General features: G+C 37.1%; 1 long non-coding RNA gene across 2 annotated transcripts; it reads left to right on the top strand.

Moving 5' to 3' along the window:
• Positions 1 to 538: 538 nt before the first annotated feature.
• On the top strand, positions 539 to 1,558 carry LOC136116973 (uncharacterized). 2 transcript variants are annotated; one of them, XR_011604493.1, is made up of 3 exons: positions 539 to 629; positions 683 to 1,237; positions 1,293 to 1,558. It is a non-coding gene; the product is annotated as an uncharacterized lncRNA (long non-coding RNA). The 2 variants fall into 2 exon arrangements; XR_011604494.1 differs by having other exon boundaries at positions 542 to 629; positions 688 to 1,237.
• Positions 1,559 to 16,642: the final 15,084 nt, after the last annotated feature.

Here is a 16,642-nt window from a genome sequence, read left to right as displayed (position 1 = left end):
TGTAAAGTGAATTTGGTAAACGAATTAGGCATCTCGCTGGCTCGAAACTTTGGCCAAACAAACAACTCAGCAGCAGGGCCAGAAAATAAAGCTGAAAAAATACAAGTGCCACGCCCCCCACGAGTGCCAACCGCCTTCGTCTCAGCGGGGGGTGAGGCGCAAAAATAAGGGAACGTTCCCCAAAAAAAAAAATATAAAAGGTTTTCAAAAATTAAGGATTTTTGTAATATTTTTTTTTAGCTAAGTCACACTTATACTGTAAAGTTAAAAAAAATTTTTAAGTAAGGTTTTGTATTAGCCACAAAGAGATTTTAAGCTTTAATATAATAACGACTTCAAGAGAGACACGATAAACGAATGATTTTAAGTTTGAAAAGCTTGAAAGTTTTCACCAAGAAACTAAATATTATGATCGATAACAATAACCTTAATGCAAGAACATGTTTAAAGGTAAGGCTTTGCATCAATGAGGTACAAAATAAATACATAAATTCCCATATAAACAGAAAAAGCCAGACAAATGTTTTAAAATGTGTCTGAACTTTGAAGAGTATTACAATGAAACTAATAGTGATTTTAATAGTGGTCTTGCTAGCTATACTAAATCATTCGGCTAATGGCGAATACAAGTATTTAATATTTTATAATATTTTTAATCGATATTATTATTGGTTTTATTTAGAAAAGTGCGATGGTCCATGGACTATTCATGGAAAATGCGAAGGAGAAAGTAGTATGGCGTACGCCTACTTATTGAAAGTTTGCTGGGATTTCCCATATACGGGTTGTATTAATAATACAGAAAACGTATTTAGCTCACTTGCCGAATGCGAAAACACTTGCTATTATAGAGTTCCTTAAATAAATATTAAATACCTCATATATTTTAAAACTTTTACTTTATTTTAAAAAAAATTTGTTTCGTAGAAAATAGTTTCAGAATTTAAACAAAACAACAGTAACAGTAATTTAAGTTTTAGCTTACGTTTATGTTTTCAGCTATATTTTTGGACTGTTTTTGTGTTAATCCAAAGTATCGATATGTTCCATTTAATAGGGTTAGTTCCGCTTGAAACAGGTACATATAAAACGAATTCCTAAAAACTTTTAAGCAGAAGCAAATGAAGTATTTTAAAATCTGTCTAAATTCTGAAGGGGATTACAATGAAACTAAAAGTGTTTGTATCACTGGTTGCGCTAGCTACACTAAATCATTCGATTAATGGCTATAATAGAAGTATTCAACATTTAATGGTAATTTGTATCAGATGTTATTTTTTTGTTTTATCTAGAAAAGTGTAGTGCTCCAATCCCCATTGATGGCAAGTGTGGGCGAAGAATTCGTGTAGCTTGGACCTATAACTATGGAGTTTGCTGGCAATTTTTTTACCTTGGATGTTTAATAAACAAAAGAAACATGTATAGCTCACTAGCCCAATGCGAGAAGACTTGCAGCAGGCGATCTCATTCATAAGGATTTAGTCACAAAATATATATAGAATTTTATTACGGTGTAGAGAAAATTAATCACAAATGTATATCAAATACATTTTTTTAAGGCTCACTTTTATTATTTGATAACAAATTTATTTTTAAGTGAAATATTAAGGCAATACGTTTTCACAAATGTGGAAGTGTTTAGGTTGGAGTTTTTTTTCCCAAGTGTGGCATAATCGAATTTATTTGTCTGAGGGTTTTCTTTTGGGCAAAAGTTTTTCGCAAAGCTGGCAGCGGTTTTCAGTTTTGAGTTCATCTGGGTTTTGTCCCTTCCCCACACTTTCTCCCTGGAAAAAACCTCAACCCCTAACCACATTTGCACACGCTCGTCCACACACGAGATTTGATTTTATTTCATTTTCGGGATGCTGTAAAATTAGCAGCATAAGATTGGATTATCTTTATGTGTGTGGTGCTACAGAACTTTGGCCCCTTTTTCCAGTTTCGTTCGGTTTTTGTTCGGGAGAGACAGAGCCCTGTGATTAAATATGTCGAAGCACGTGCCACGATTAGGCCAGTCGGGGGTTAAGGCACATACACAAGGGTTAAGGGACGGGCGACACTTTTGTTGAATTGCTAATTTGCTTAAAGTCAGCCTTTCTTTCGCTCGACTGGAGAAACGGACCGGAATTCAATGGTGTTTTTTCGGCGGTCCCTCTGAAATGGGATTACTTGAAGTGGCATCGTTTTTTTTTGGTCTTTGAGAGAGAGATGTTAACGGAAATAATGGGGGCATTATAGGGTTAGTCACTCGATTTGCTGCCAATCAATGAGTTCATCTGGGCTGTAAGCAATACAAGCTGGAAAGATATCACCAAGAAACTAATATATTTTATCATTGTTCTGGTACTTTTACTATTATTATTGAAATTTTTAAGGCGTTAAAAAGGATTTGCTTCGCATTAATGAGGTATAACATTATTACATTTAATGCTTTATAAGCAGAGTCAAAAAACGTTGTATTTTAATAGTTGTCTTAAGTTTGAAGAGGATTACAATGAAACTAAAATGGATTTTGATAGTGGTTCTGCTAGCTATACTAAATCATTCGGTTTATGGCATCAATACAAGTATTAAATCATAATAGTCATTTTTTATACCATTTTGTGTATCACTTGTTTTATTTAGAGAAATGTAATGCTCCAGGCCCCATTGATGGAAAGTGTGGAGGTAAAGTTCGCATAGCATGGACATATTACAAGCAAGTATGCTGGCAATTCGAATATTCCGGCTGCATTCAAAATAATGAGAACGTATTTAGCTCACTGGCCGAATGTGAGAAAGCTTGCTATTAAAGAGCTCTTTATAAGCTAAAAATATCCAGCTATTCGAAAATTATTTTAGGTTTATAATTTTCTAAGTTGACTTACCGAAATATATGTTTGTACATTTATTTAAGGCCTGGGAAAGTCTTTCCCAGCTGCCTTGACGGCAAACGAAGTGCTGTCTAATTGGAACCCCATTGGCTCACAGGCTCTGTAATATGGTCGTTCTATAAAGCACCCCTCCCCTCATAGAGTCATAAAGTCAATTAATCGCCTAAAGTGCGGGATAATAATTCCGGGCTCAGAGAAACCGCGACAACCGCCAAAAAGCGGCGAGCTCCTCGAGACGTCTCAACTATAAATCGACCCGAAATGGGGAATGGGAATGGATGGTCGAGGGTCTCTGGAACCCTCTCTATAAAAGGGGGCCTGGGGTAACCACTCTTGTTTTGGGCCTCGCGCCTTTTGCTGTTTGTTTTTGATGTTGATGTTGATGAATGTCGGTGGCCGCAACTTTCCGCTGTTGTTTTTAGGCCCGGTGTGTACATTTCTGACCATTTTCTGTTGTTCCCGGTTAATGTTTTCATTTTGTGGACTGCGGATTGGATGGCTCCGCAGTTGCGTGCTGCTTGATGCATGTTCCCTCACATTTCACGGATCCCACTTAACCTCGTGATTGATATGTTGCAATAATTCTTATCAAACAATGAGCGAGAAGCAGTGAAAAATAGACGGTTATATTACTCTGGTCAGCACCGCCCTTTACCCATAAAAAGGCAAAAAAAAAAAACAAAAAAAGCTCTTGGAGAAAATATATCCCAAAATTCTCACTTTTGTAAACAATATTAAGAAATATTAATTTTCATTTATCATTTTGATTGAGCGATCAAATCAAAAGAGATCTCTCTCTGTCTTCTGCGTTTGTTTTCTCGTGTGATTTCTTTATTATGATAGCAGAGATTCCCTTTTAATGATCTTTTGCCGTCTTGATTTATGGATCCCAAAGATCCCATATACCAACCGCAAGCCAAAGCCAAACCCAAAAACCATCTCGAACTCAACTTTAGCCGCAAGGTGTCGAAACTGCAACTTGATTTTGGAATGGGAAGGTGTAGCTTTGGGCCTGGGAAAAATAGGTGAGCAGTTCAAGTCAATCTAACGGGGTCCACTCTAATAGAGGGGACTTCTTGTGGGCGTGAATCAGCGTGAAAATGTGTGTGAAAATAAGAATAAATTGAAGATCATCGGTTCCCAGGCCTAGTAGGTATTTCATCTTTGGGGGTCTCTAGTTATGGAATTTAAAAACCTTGGGTCTTCTAGATAAAAGCATTTTAATAATAATGAGTATTTAAAATACGCCTTAACATTATAGATATTTGTTATTATTATTTATAAGGTAAATAAGAATTTAGTAAACCAATAAAAATTTTTTTTAAAGTTTCAAAAATATTGAAATTAAATTAACTCCTTTATGATTACTATGTTATAATGACACTCTCAATTTGTTTACCCTTAAAGATTTTTAAAGTTTAACACACTTGTGAGGGACATAAAAAAGGCTTTCATGGATTAGGCAGCCTCTGAATTGAAGTGTGTCCTTTGAAGCTGGCTCCGCCCCCTTCAACACATCCTCCCACTTCCCGAAACCTTTGACTCCACCCACAAACCCCTCCCTCGACTCTCGAGTGACGTCGACTCTCGACTTTTGTTCTTTTTTTCCTGTTCAGCCAAGACTTAACTTAATTATACCCTGTAAATAGGCGTTCGCGTTGCGCAATCCCTTTTGGCCTTTTGTAAATTTTCTGGGGGGTGGGTTCCGCTGATTTCCTGCTCCTGGTCGAAAAAGATCCTTTGTAAGCCGCTTAGATCCCGAAGGGTTCCGGTCCCGGTCCCTCAACCAGTCTCAAATGTTTCAAAATGCTCGCAAGCGTGCAAATTAAAATTCGGTTTCTGCGGTTTCCACACTTGCATAACACCCCGTGCAAACACCACCGACGGGCAAACAACCCACACCAAATCCACACCACACCAAATCCACACCAAACCACTCTCAACCACATGGACATGCTCTCTATAATTTATTTTGACATGTTTGCCAACACATTTCAATTGATTTTATTGTTGCCGACAGTCTCGCTCTCTATAAAAATAAAATAAACTGAAATCAGACGAAAAGTATCACAATTATTGAAATATGAGAACTTTTCGACAACCAACATAATGGATGTGCACTAAGAAAACAGAAACAGTAGTTGTATTTGCCCAATTGGAGCTTAAATTATTTGAAAAGCAACTTCTCATAAAATTTGTTGGTATTTGATGTTTTTTTAATATTTTAAAACAGACTCTAAAAAATAATTTTAAAGTACAGAAAAATTGTGGATTTAATGTCAGAGTTACAAAATAATATATCAAACTAAAGTTCTGATTTTGACTAACTTGCGAATTTTAAATCTTAACAATAATCTAGTTAGTATCCGAATGTTTTAAAAATAACGTAAGCTTTCTAAGGTATAACATAAGGTTTTTTTCATAAATTTTTAACATGTGTATATATTGGTTACAAATATTTCTTTCAGTGCACATATAGTAATAACAAGTTGCCGTTATCGCCTCCAAATCACACCGCTCCACCCCGCAAAACCGCAGAGCAGACAGACTCCCTCGCTGGCAAATAGTTTTGCGGATTTGTAAATTAACAAATTGAATTAAATGCGCGACTGGGCAGCAGAATCAGAATCCTGGAAATCCTGAAAACCCAGGGCAACTTGTTTCGCCCTCCCGAGGGGGTTTTTAGTTTTATTTTGGCCGGAGTTTACGCCTATTTGCATTTGCTGGTTGGGCTGCCTGTTTTTTTCCTGGCTCATCTCGAAAATTATGAAAATTTCCATGTTTGTTATTCGATGATATAATCGCGATGATAATCGCTCTGTGTCATCATGTGGCAAATTGCGGCAGTTGTTGTTAATGATTAGGCCGTGCAAAAATTGCAGAGATCAATGGCCTTTGATTGCGGTTATAGTTTGGAATTGCAGGTGGTTTTTTTTTGGTGGTTTAAAAAAGGGTATTTTTGGACAGACCCTTAATCGCATTTCCCGGCTTTAAAGCAATGCACATGGCTTTTCTTTTCTTTAGCTCAGAGATTTTTTCGCAAAGGGGAAAATTTGATATTTGTGCATATTTTAAAAGGCAAACAATTTGCATGCAAATACTCACACATGCGAAAAAAGTTCTTCTTGTCTGTTTGCCATATGGGTGTGTTTGTATTTGTGATGCCTCCGCCTGTGAAAATATTCGACATATTTTCCAACAACCAAAGCAAACATCAAAGGATGCCAAGGAAACGAATGTGAAGTGCTCTGGATTTTTCTCAAATGGGGTTAATGGTCTATAGGGATTTAAAGGATCATATTCTTATAGCTAATAAAAAAAGAATTGGACAATTGAAGGCCTTTTTAATGACTCCTTTAAAGGAAAATTGCAAAACACTGAGGAATAATAACTTAAATAAATTGTGGTATATAAAAAATAATTTTGTCATAAGAGGGTGTTTAAAAATCCCAAGCAATTTTCTTAAGTCTTCTGTTTCTTAAAATGCCCTAACATATTTCCGATACCCCATACTCTCCCATTGGAGCCCTTCTATAAAGCAAGCAGTAAATATGCATTTTGTTGAATTTTCCATTTCCATTTGGCCAACCATTTTGCGCATTTTTATGTTGTTTATTTTTGGTAGCTTTTTAAAAAACATCAGAACTTTTCATTTACATATTCGCTTTGTAAAGAGACACAGGCGGGCAGGATGGAGGGGGGAGGGGGCGATGGCTGACTGGTGTCCTGTGAATCCTTCGAAACGTTTGCCACATTTCGCCTGGTGCCGAAAAATTTGCATAAAATGCAAATGATGCCGGCAGCCAAAGGGAAAACGGGATGGGGTATGGAAATCGGTGGGGAAAACGTGGAGGAAGGATGAGCTACCTCGGTTACCGCTGTGGCTTTTTGTGGTCCTTTGCGATATCATATTTATTAAAAGGATTATTGGTGCTTCACTGGCATATCCTGTTAGCGCCGCTCAACGAACCTGGCCCACTCCACAGGAGAAAAAAAAACCCCCCACCCACCACTATCCCATTTATGCAAATGAACAACGGCTGCCTTTTGTTTCAGCCTTCCAACCTATGTAAAACACCCAACTCCATTCGAAAATATGCTGCTTTTCTTTTGCTTCCTTTGCCTACAGTCGGGCGCCATATTTGATTTAAAAGTTGACGCCAAATGGTTCCCCCCAAAAAAAGCCTGTGTAAAAAAATTACACAAATACAATTAAAATGGGCGAGTTTTCCGTTTACAACTTCGGTGGAATTTCCACAGAGTTTTCACCTGATTTCACACCTCGCACTTAGCACTCGAATATCTGGAGACGGCGCTATCTTTGGACTTGGCGCTTTGTTATGATTGCACTCTATTTACTTGGCTGTTCTCACCTCCGAACTCGGTTTACTTCTAATGAAGTCGAACGTTTCGGCTGGTTTTTATGGCCGAGCGCCTTCTATTGGCGACCGGAATGATGGGAATGGTAAGGATTCTCAGGATCTGGGTTCGGAATCTGATGGGAAACGAGTTGGGTATGGTTTTATTGGGTTTCGAGTAAGTTGGGCTCATTTCTTAAGGGTGATAATTAATCAGGGTTATGCACTTCGATTATTGTTAGCATTCATAGAGCAAATGATTTTGAAGGACTAGCATCAAAAAGAAGATAAGGTTTAAAATAATATAGATAATATATTCTTCATAAATTTATTCCATATAAATTTAGGAAAAAACATTTTTACTTTTACTAAGAGATATTAAACCAGAAAGACAAACTCATTATCTTAATGAATTCGTTCTTTATTTAAGTAAGATAATATTTTAATCATATATTGTATATCTCGAGAAAATTATATAACCTTTATAATCCAAAAGAGAAAAAATTCAATAAATTAGAATATTATCTTTAAAAGTAACATCGATATATTAAACATAAGTATCCCATAATTAAAATATTATTCAGAAGTAATAGGGATATACATCTGTTCAACTTATTATTATCCAGAGAGTTGTATAAAGCATAAATAAATATATTTTAAATTCTTTAAACTCCTTAAAACCTTAAATTTCCGAGGCCCATTTTAAAGGCCTTCATTTGCCATTTAGTATGTCAATTCAAGAGTTTGTCTCCGTATGACATATTGCAGCAAGTGGAAACTGCTCGATTCCATCCCCGAAACCCCAAGTCATCCCCTGGCACACAGAAAACACCCTTTTGCCACACAGATAACACCCACATATGGCACTAACACCGCCAATTTGACGCCAAGTGTGTGTGTGTGTGTGTGCTTACCCCCTTTTCCACATTTTCCCCAGCTTTCCCCACTTTTCCCCCGGCTTTCCCCCCTATCCTTTCCCCAATGTCGATGCCCACTTGTCAGTCATTTTACGAAAATGTTAAAGTATCAAATTCATTGGAATTGCGTTGAGAATGTTTGACAGTTCATAAATGCCCGACGCTTGACTTGCATAAATATTTTGCAAGGCTGCCGGAAAATGGGGTGGAAAAGCGGGCGGAAAATGTGAAGCGGAGGATGTGGGGTGGTGAGGGGGTGGAGTCATGGAGCATGTGTGGTGAGCACTTGAAAAACTTTCCAAAATGCGAAAAGTCAAACAAACGTCCGCGCCTCCGCTGCCTTTTTACAGTTTTCAGTTTTCCATCTCGCATTGCTGAGCATTTTCCGCTTTTCATGGTTGCCATTTTGTTTCGAGAGCCGTCGAAAAAGTTTCCCCCTTTGTTTTATTTTTAACTTGTTTCAGTTTATTTTTTTTCCCCCGGTGTTTGTTTGTTTTTCAATATTTTTTTTGGTGAGTTTGCTTCGGCGCAGTGTGGAACTCACTCGCCAGAAACTCACTCAAAGTGTGGGCCCAACCACTGAGAAATCCACTCAAGGGGGCGTTACCCAAAATTCCGAGTGCTATCATCGAGTGAGTGGGTGACTTTTGAGACAGGGTGTTTCGGATTAATTCCCACTTTCAGCTGCTGCTGGTCGAAAAACAGCTGTTGGCCACAGAGAGTCCTGAACGGTGAGTTATGTCCTTTCCCTGCTCCTGGCGCTCCGTTAGTCGAATTCGGGGAAATCCGCCTGCCAGGAGGCGTTTTCACCGCACTTTTCCACTTTCTATGTTGGCGAGATCTAGCGCCGGCAAATCCATTGTGGGTTCTACCAATATAATGGTTATGCGGTTGATGGGGAATGTTGAAGATATAGTTGATATATCAATTTATAGAAATGATAATAGATTAGAACTTGCTTCTAAATTAATAGGAATATTAATTATCATTTAGTTAATTAAAATACGATTTTGAATAAATCAGTTCTGTATTAGTTATAATTAATAATAAATTATCTATGTCGACCTAATTATAATATAAGAAATAAAAAGTAGCACAATAGTAAACAAACAATTATTAGAAATAATCTTTCTTACTAAATATAAAATACTAGCCTCATTTAAATTGATTTCGCTGTGCGTTGATTATTATATATTTGTGTAGATAATTAATATGGAATTTTGACTTTGGGAAATCTATTTCGAGTTAAGATAATTATTTTATTATGTTATACTATTATTATTATGTATTTTTATAAGCCCCGAAATAACTATTATAAATATATCATGTTCTTAAGTCCTCCTCAAGCTGTATCCTCCACCTGATTCCACTGTTATATCCAGTTCATAGACCCATTCCCGTTAGCTTTGTGCCGAAGGCCCTTTTATCATTCGCACTTCAAAGGGGCGGTAAAGGCGCCTAACAATTCACTTCCGCGTCTACAACCATTTCCGTTGCACTACTCAACAAAACAAAGGAATGAACCTAGAAATGCGAAAAAATACGAGACCACAAAAGAGAAGAAAGCAAATAAATAATAACAAAAGCTTGAAAACAGTGAAAAGTACACAAAACAGCGACAGGAAAAAGGTGAAAAATTCATGTTGAGGTGTCGCATGCAAAAGTTTCCAGGTAGAGGAACCCCCCATTTTCCCCGTACCCCCCAAATATTGATGGCTTCTGCACACGAAATACAACAAGAGTATGACGCGATTAGAATCTGTAATTAGTTTTCGTGTATCTGCAATTGTTGTTTAGAGAGGGTGAGAACTGCACTTGTTTGGCGGCTAAACTTAAAAAGGCGTTAAAACGAGCGCCGACGCTTTGGACACGCGATGTTCTCAAGACCCAAGTCAAGACCCAAAACTTGGGGGCGTTATGTGGTTCCAAGCTTGATGAATGGCAGCCAAGATGCAACAGCACCATCTAAGAACGAGAAAAAAAGGAGGCAGCAACCTGTCATGAAAGCCAATTGCCGCTGTTTGCCCTCGACTCTGAATGGGGGCAAAAAAGGTTTAAGATTCAACATAAACATGAGGTCAGGAAGGGGTTTTCAGGATGAAGATGGCTAATAACCACAGAAAGATACATTCATATTATGTATTTACGTAAAAAAAATCTAAAAGTTCTTCAACGCAGTTTATAAACGGACCAAATAAGAAACTACAATCTATATTAGTTATACGTATCTGAAAAAAATGTTGAGGAAAAGATAGTTTTTATTATTAAATTATGGATCTACATATATATGCATACCCCGTTAAATCATATGATTGTTTTAGATAGGGAACTATGTATTTGCTGGATCCATAAAATATCTTATAGGTTCTGCAGCACTTTTCTGGTAATAAAGTAATGAACGACTGTCCCTTTGAACTCCATTTAGCCTGAGGTGCTTTGGGTTTTGGTCATCGTTTAAATTATATCGATTTCGTATCATAATCAAATGTTTGCTGCTTGTCGTTTGGCGGCATCCCCATGTCCAATATAACAACTACAAAAACACCGACACCGACAGCAACAACAATAATCAACGTGCGACACAGGCAGCAGCAGCAGCAACATCAGCAGCAGCAGCAACAACAACAATGGCAAACAGTAGTGGCAACAAACAGGCTCATTTGCATATTTACCAAACACACACACACTCACCCATACAGACAATCGGAGGAGCATGCCAAAATATACGATATCGTGTGCTCATAATAAGTATCTGATAAGTAATGATATACAAACACAGATACGGCGATATAGAGAGGCATGTGCGTGTGTCTGTGTGAGATAAATGCATTCACAAAATGGCCGAACACCGCAACGCACACATGCAAACAGTCGAGCGAGGGACCGTTATGCAAAGTGCAATGGCTGCAAAGTGCAATATTGCACTTGCAACAGCAATGTTGCTGCCGTTGCTGCTGCTGCTGTGCTTTCCGCATTTGATGTTGCTCTCGTTTGGCTTTGTGGCGCATTTTTGGCGTAACACAAAGTGCAGCACACACACACACACTCACACACAGCAAACCAAAGTCAACGACAGCAACAGCAACAGAAATTGCAGCTGCAACAGCAACATCAAGCCCAGCAGCAACCTTCCACTGCCACCAGCAACCGAAGCGAGGAACAGCAATTTAATCCATTTAAAAGTGCTCCAAAAAGACAAATTAAAGATGTGAATAAGTTTTAGATGATTGCTTTTGGCTCCTAACAAATATAAATTGATGTTGCTGGGTAAATTTAAGATATTTGCATCTCCTTTACTAATTTAAATAATTAACGGTTCAAATGAAGTATCAGCTAAGATAATTATGTGACTTATATTATTGGAAGTTTATACTAATGGTTTTAGTTTAAAACAAATCAAAATATCTTACAACTAGAAATATAGTATAATAAATAAATTACTATATTTTAACAAAGAATTAAGTAGACATTCGGCTTATTTTTAATCCTTATCTTTTTAAAACTAAGTACTTTCCTGTAGTGTTTTATAAAGCTTAAATAATCCAATGATTAAATAATTCTTGGCTAAAACCGCCGAATTAACAAGGATATAACACCATCTACTTAAAAGCCCATTTTCAGCACTATGACCTATGCAAATTTTGCACATTAAGCCATCATTTCATTTTAGCACACAATCCAAAGCTAATCTTCGCATTTTTGAAAACCGCTTCTATTAATACCCGAATATTCTTTTGTGGATCAATGACGCACTCATCATCTTGAGATACGAAAAACCTCGGTTTTAGTAGCGCTGCGTTATCGAAATTCATAAGCGATTAAACATTTAAAAGCCCATAATAGACAGAGAGATTTTCATAAAAAATCGATTTGACTTTGTTGCGCCGTGCCGCCGTCGACTGAATTAATATTGAATAAATATGTGTGGATGCTAAGCGTAGGTCTAAGGTGGATTATGGTTAAACAATAAAACACACAAAGGAAATTTTTCAACGCAAAAGCCACAGAGACAGTGAATTAATATCTGAGGGGATGACAACGACAACGGCGGGTAAAATTAAAAGCGCAAGCCCAAACAGAGACAATTAATCAAAAATTCTGGGTCTACGCATATGGGATAGATGGCGATTGGTTCGGTTTATGCGGCAACCCCGTGATAACTCTATTATTGTGGCCCCATCTTAGTAGCGACTAGATATGGATTTACAAGCATTTAACATTTAACATTTTCCATTTGCCCCTTTTTCGTTTGAATGTGGCAACTTGTCAACAGGTTACCCTTGCCCCGAAACCCGATACTTTGAGCCCGAAAAAGGGAAATCGAATCGGTAGGTTTACCATTTATCTGGGCCCCGGGATCGGGCATAAATTAACTTGTTACGCCCCAGCCTGGGAAAGAAGAATCTTCCCCTCGCCACATCACAAATGTATCTTTGGATTGCATCTCGCCGTGCGATTATATCCCTCCAGTATCTTTGGCATTCAAACCACAATCGGTGGAAAGGACGTTCGCTGTAATTACCGGATAAAGGACACGTGCCTGCAGCTTCCTTTTGACTCACTGAACTCGCTGCACTTGGCGCTACGTCCTTTGTTTGATCTCCTCCTAAGCCGCGTGCGAGTCTCACTTGATTTAATCATAACTATAGTTGTGTAAATATCCTCTATCTCGAACGACACATTTGTGTGACTGCATTAAAAATCAATCAAACGAAATTAACAAGTTAACAATGGCAAATACGCAATAATGTGGGAAACGCCCGGGGGCTACAGAGTCCAGTCTAAATTTACACTGAGATAAAAGTGAGGTATCTCTCTGATAAATAGAAAACTATATAAGATTACTATGCTATGGTTTTGACTTGGTAAACATTATTGTAAGAAAAGATTATTTAAAAAATATCCTATCATATCATATGTAAATATAAACAATAGAGTTTTTAATTTGAACATAAAAATTGTGCTAAATATTACGATTCTAGAGAAGATTTTTTTGTATAGCGACAATATAATCTAATACAGGTGCAGTTTTTTTAATATTAATTGAAATAAATCAAGAAAATATTTTATATTTTCAAATTATACCCTCTATATTTTTGTTTTCTGTGCATATCTGGACTCAATCATTGTGCAATTATGTGTCCATCCCTGTGACATGAAAAGTCAACAAGGAGAGTGAAGAGATGGGGTGGATTGTTATTGCTCGAGGGCTCTCGACTCATTTGTTTGATTCTTTTAGCATTTCGCGTGGGACTTGCGATTGTTACAAACACAGTATTCAATATCCTTCCCCCGGTAAAAAAAAATCAAATAATACTTCACGCATTTTTCTGAGAACCTTCATCGATTCGTATTGCTCTAATTTTATGACACCTTCGAATTTTCCCCTTTTAAACTACAGTTAAAAATGCTTGAAAATAGATAAAACTTTAAAACCAATAAACCTTATAATTTGTCTGATAGAGATTTGACTATTCTTTGGAATTTCATTTTTTAATTAGCCAGTGAATCGGAATAGTTTTTTAATTGATTTTCTATAAACAAGAATCTAGTTTGAGGGCATTACTAAAATATTTGTGTTCGCCTCGGATCCATTAAAATAAAAGCTTCCCCAAATTTGATGGCTCTTTAATGTTCTCCAGGTATAGTTTTTGGTTTTTATTGTGAACCACGATCTATGATATGCTTGGGATTTATTTATGCGGCAAAAAAAAACATAAATATATAATTTTTTGGTGTCCGAAAGTTGGGTCATAAAAAGCGAGCAAAGTGTCAAGCGGGTTCCATTTAAGGTCTTATATAGCACGTTCCATGTTTGAAACTGTGATTAATGTGAAGGGGATTTTAAACAAATGACTTGGAGTTGATGTATATTGATTGGGAGAAAAGCCTTTTAAGGTTTATGTAGTTTTTGCTGTTAAAAATATGTAGAAGGAATTAAGTTCTGACTATTAATTTTAGGAATACTTCGATCTTAAAACTTAAATTTTATGTTTTTACAATTATATTTTAATATTTAGTTAAAATCAACTAAGGTTTTTCAATTGAGGTAAGTGAGTTAAAAAAAAAACTAAAGATTCCAAAGACATTTAAAAACTTCGAAACAATGGCTGTCCATAATTACAACTTTACAAGTTATTCAGCGTTCAACCCAAATAAAAAAGAAAGAAAAATACTGGCTGACTAAAAAAGTAATTATGAAAATTGAGCAAAACAATAGCCAATGGGGATAACCACTTAAACTGAACATATTTTCCTCAAGTTTTCCATTCGTACACTGGTAAATTGGCTGGCTAATAAACCCCATAACTTCTTGGTTTTGCCTAACAATCATCGGATTTATGGCGTGTACCACCCACCCACGTCTCCGGAAAGCTGGTCAAAATCAAATCCGCTGGTTTAGTGGCAACAATGTGGCGGCGCCTCGGCCATTTGCCAATTTTATGGCCCATCTCGACACACAATTTTCCAGTCGAGTGCGGAAATGCGCGCATCATTCGACGGCTGATGACTTGAACCGGCGATTCTCGGCGGAGGAGGAGGTGGCCAAAATCGGACTTGCATTCGGTTTCAGTTTCCAACTCGGACTTGGAGCTTGAAGATTCCGGCTAGTAAGTTGGAGCCGGGTGCACCTTTCCAATGCCATTAAATAGGCTCGGTTGCGGTTGCTGGGTTATCAGCACGATGGCATCATTGTAATAGACTCTTCACAGTGCGCATTTTTACGATGCTTACAAGCATTTCAACAAGTTTTACAGCTTTTCCACTAAAAGCCAGCCCCCGAAAAGTGGTCGGCACACAAATCTCCATGGCGCTCCGAATGAAAATCCAAAAAGAACTCCCCCTCTTGGCAGTTGGATCTCTATATGTCTCAGCTTAGGCACTCAGAAAAATATTTCTATGATCTTAAATGATAAAAAAGAGTTTAGAAAGTGATATGGGTTAAAATAATATTAAAAGAAATGCTAGCTAATATTGCTTATATATACTTTAATGTTGAAAGTATTAACACATATTAATTATGGAAAAATGTTAATTTTAAAGAAGGATTTTAAGATACCCTTTTGGTGTAAAAATAATCATAATCATACAAGTAGTTCTAAAATAAGCCTGAAAATGTTGTTTAAATTTAAAAACTACAGTATTTTATAAATTATTATTTTTGTTTTTATATCATCATATATTTTTTTGTGTGATATTTTTTCCGAGTGACCTCGGCAAAAGAAATCAATTCGAAATGAGCCATTAAACGCTGCTAAACACGCTAGCATTTTCCACTGTTTCCACCTTTTCCACCTTTTCCGACGGTGGCTCCGTCTCCCGTCATAAATTTTCAACAAAAGAATTTAACCCGAGGCCTGAGAGCTATCCGCTGGGCAGGTTTTTCGGTTTGTCGGTTTTTGGGTCTCCCGTTCGATAGCCGCAGTCCCGATTTCTTCTGAATAAATTAAAATTAAAATAAAAATCGTTTGTTTTTTTTTTCGCCGCCTGAAACGTGGGAAATGTGTTCATCACCGAGGGGCCAAGATGCATTTGGATCTTCTATACTTCTCTAGCTCTGTGTTTCACAACATTGGGGCATCAACGTTTTTGTTATTTTAATTTAATGATCTCTTTAAAGTGCAATAGAGCCAAAAAGCCTGACCAATGTAATGTCAATGATGTCATAATATCTGGGTGCCCGACAAATCGGTAAAAAGGAGTGCAAGGCAGGGCAGAACTGTCTACCCTCATCGAGTTTGTCAGTTGAGCATGACCGACTGATCTAATTAGGATATTATGTCACTCGCTGAAAATAACTCTTGGGGCATCGCAAAAAAAGAGTGCAAAACATGCGAAAGAAGTGGCTGAGATAAGATAAAAACAGACTGAGTTGTGTCGTATTTAGGGGGTATTATATCTCTAAGGTTTTCATTAATTTTTAAAATATATTAATAAAAATGAAAATAATACAACTATAACTAGAGTCAATGGACCATAACGTTTTTAGTCTTATTAAGATGGTTCCATAAATAAAACCACTCAAATTGTTAAATAGGTTGATTATCCCTAGAACAATTTAAAAAAGTAATATATGACTTTCAAATAAACCCTCATAAAATGCGATTGCCATCAACATTTAAATGAATCTTAAGATATTCAACTAAAAAGTCACGTGATGCCTTAGGACTTTATTGATTTGACAGTATGGTAATGTTCAATTCCCCATGTCGAATTGTGATCTACTTATGAGCTCTCAATGAAAACCCAATACACTCTGGATGGGGGAATTAAGTCCTAAGCCTGGTCAAGATTCAGAGTCTTATCTGGCCAGCTCCTCTTGTAAATTGTCACCGGCCAACAGGCACTAGCTCAATGTAATCGCCGGGCTAAGCTGCCAGTTTCCCTTACCTCTCATTCTCGATTCCTTAAAATTCCAGCTAAATACGCGCGAGTCCGATAAGATTTTTCCGCCTTACAAGATGATGCCTTTGCCTTCCCATGACCACAGAAC

This window comes from Drosophila suzukii, chromosome 3 (genome assembly GCF_043229965.1).
Source record: "Drosophila suzukii chromosome 3, CBGP_Dsuzu_IsoJpt1.0, whole genome shotgun sequence".
Classification (NCBI taxonomy): domain Eukaryota; kingdom Metazoa; phylum Arthropoda; class Insecta; order Diptera; family Drosophilidae; genus Drosophila; species Drosophila suzukii.
This window is presented reverse-complemented; position numbering and strand designations above follow the sequence as displayed.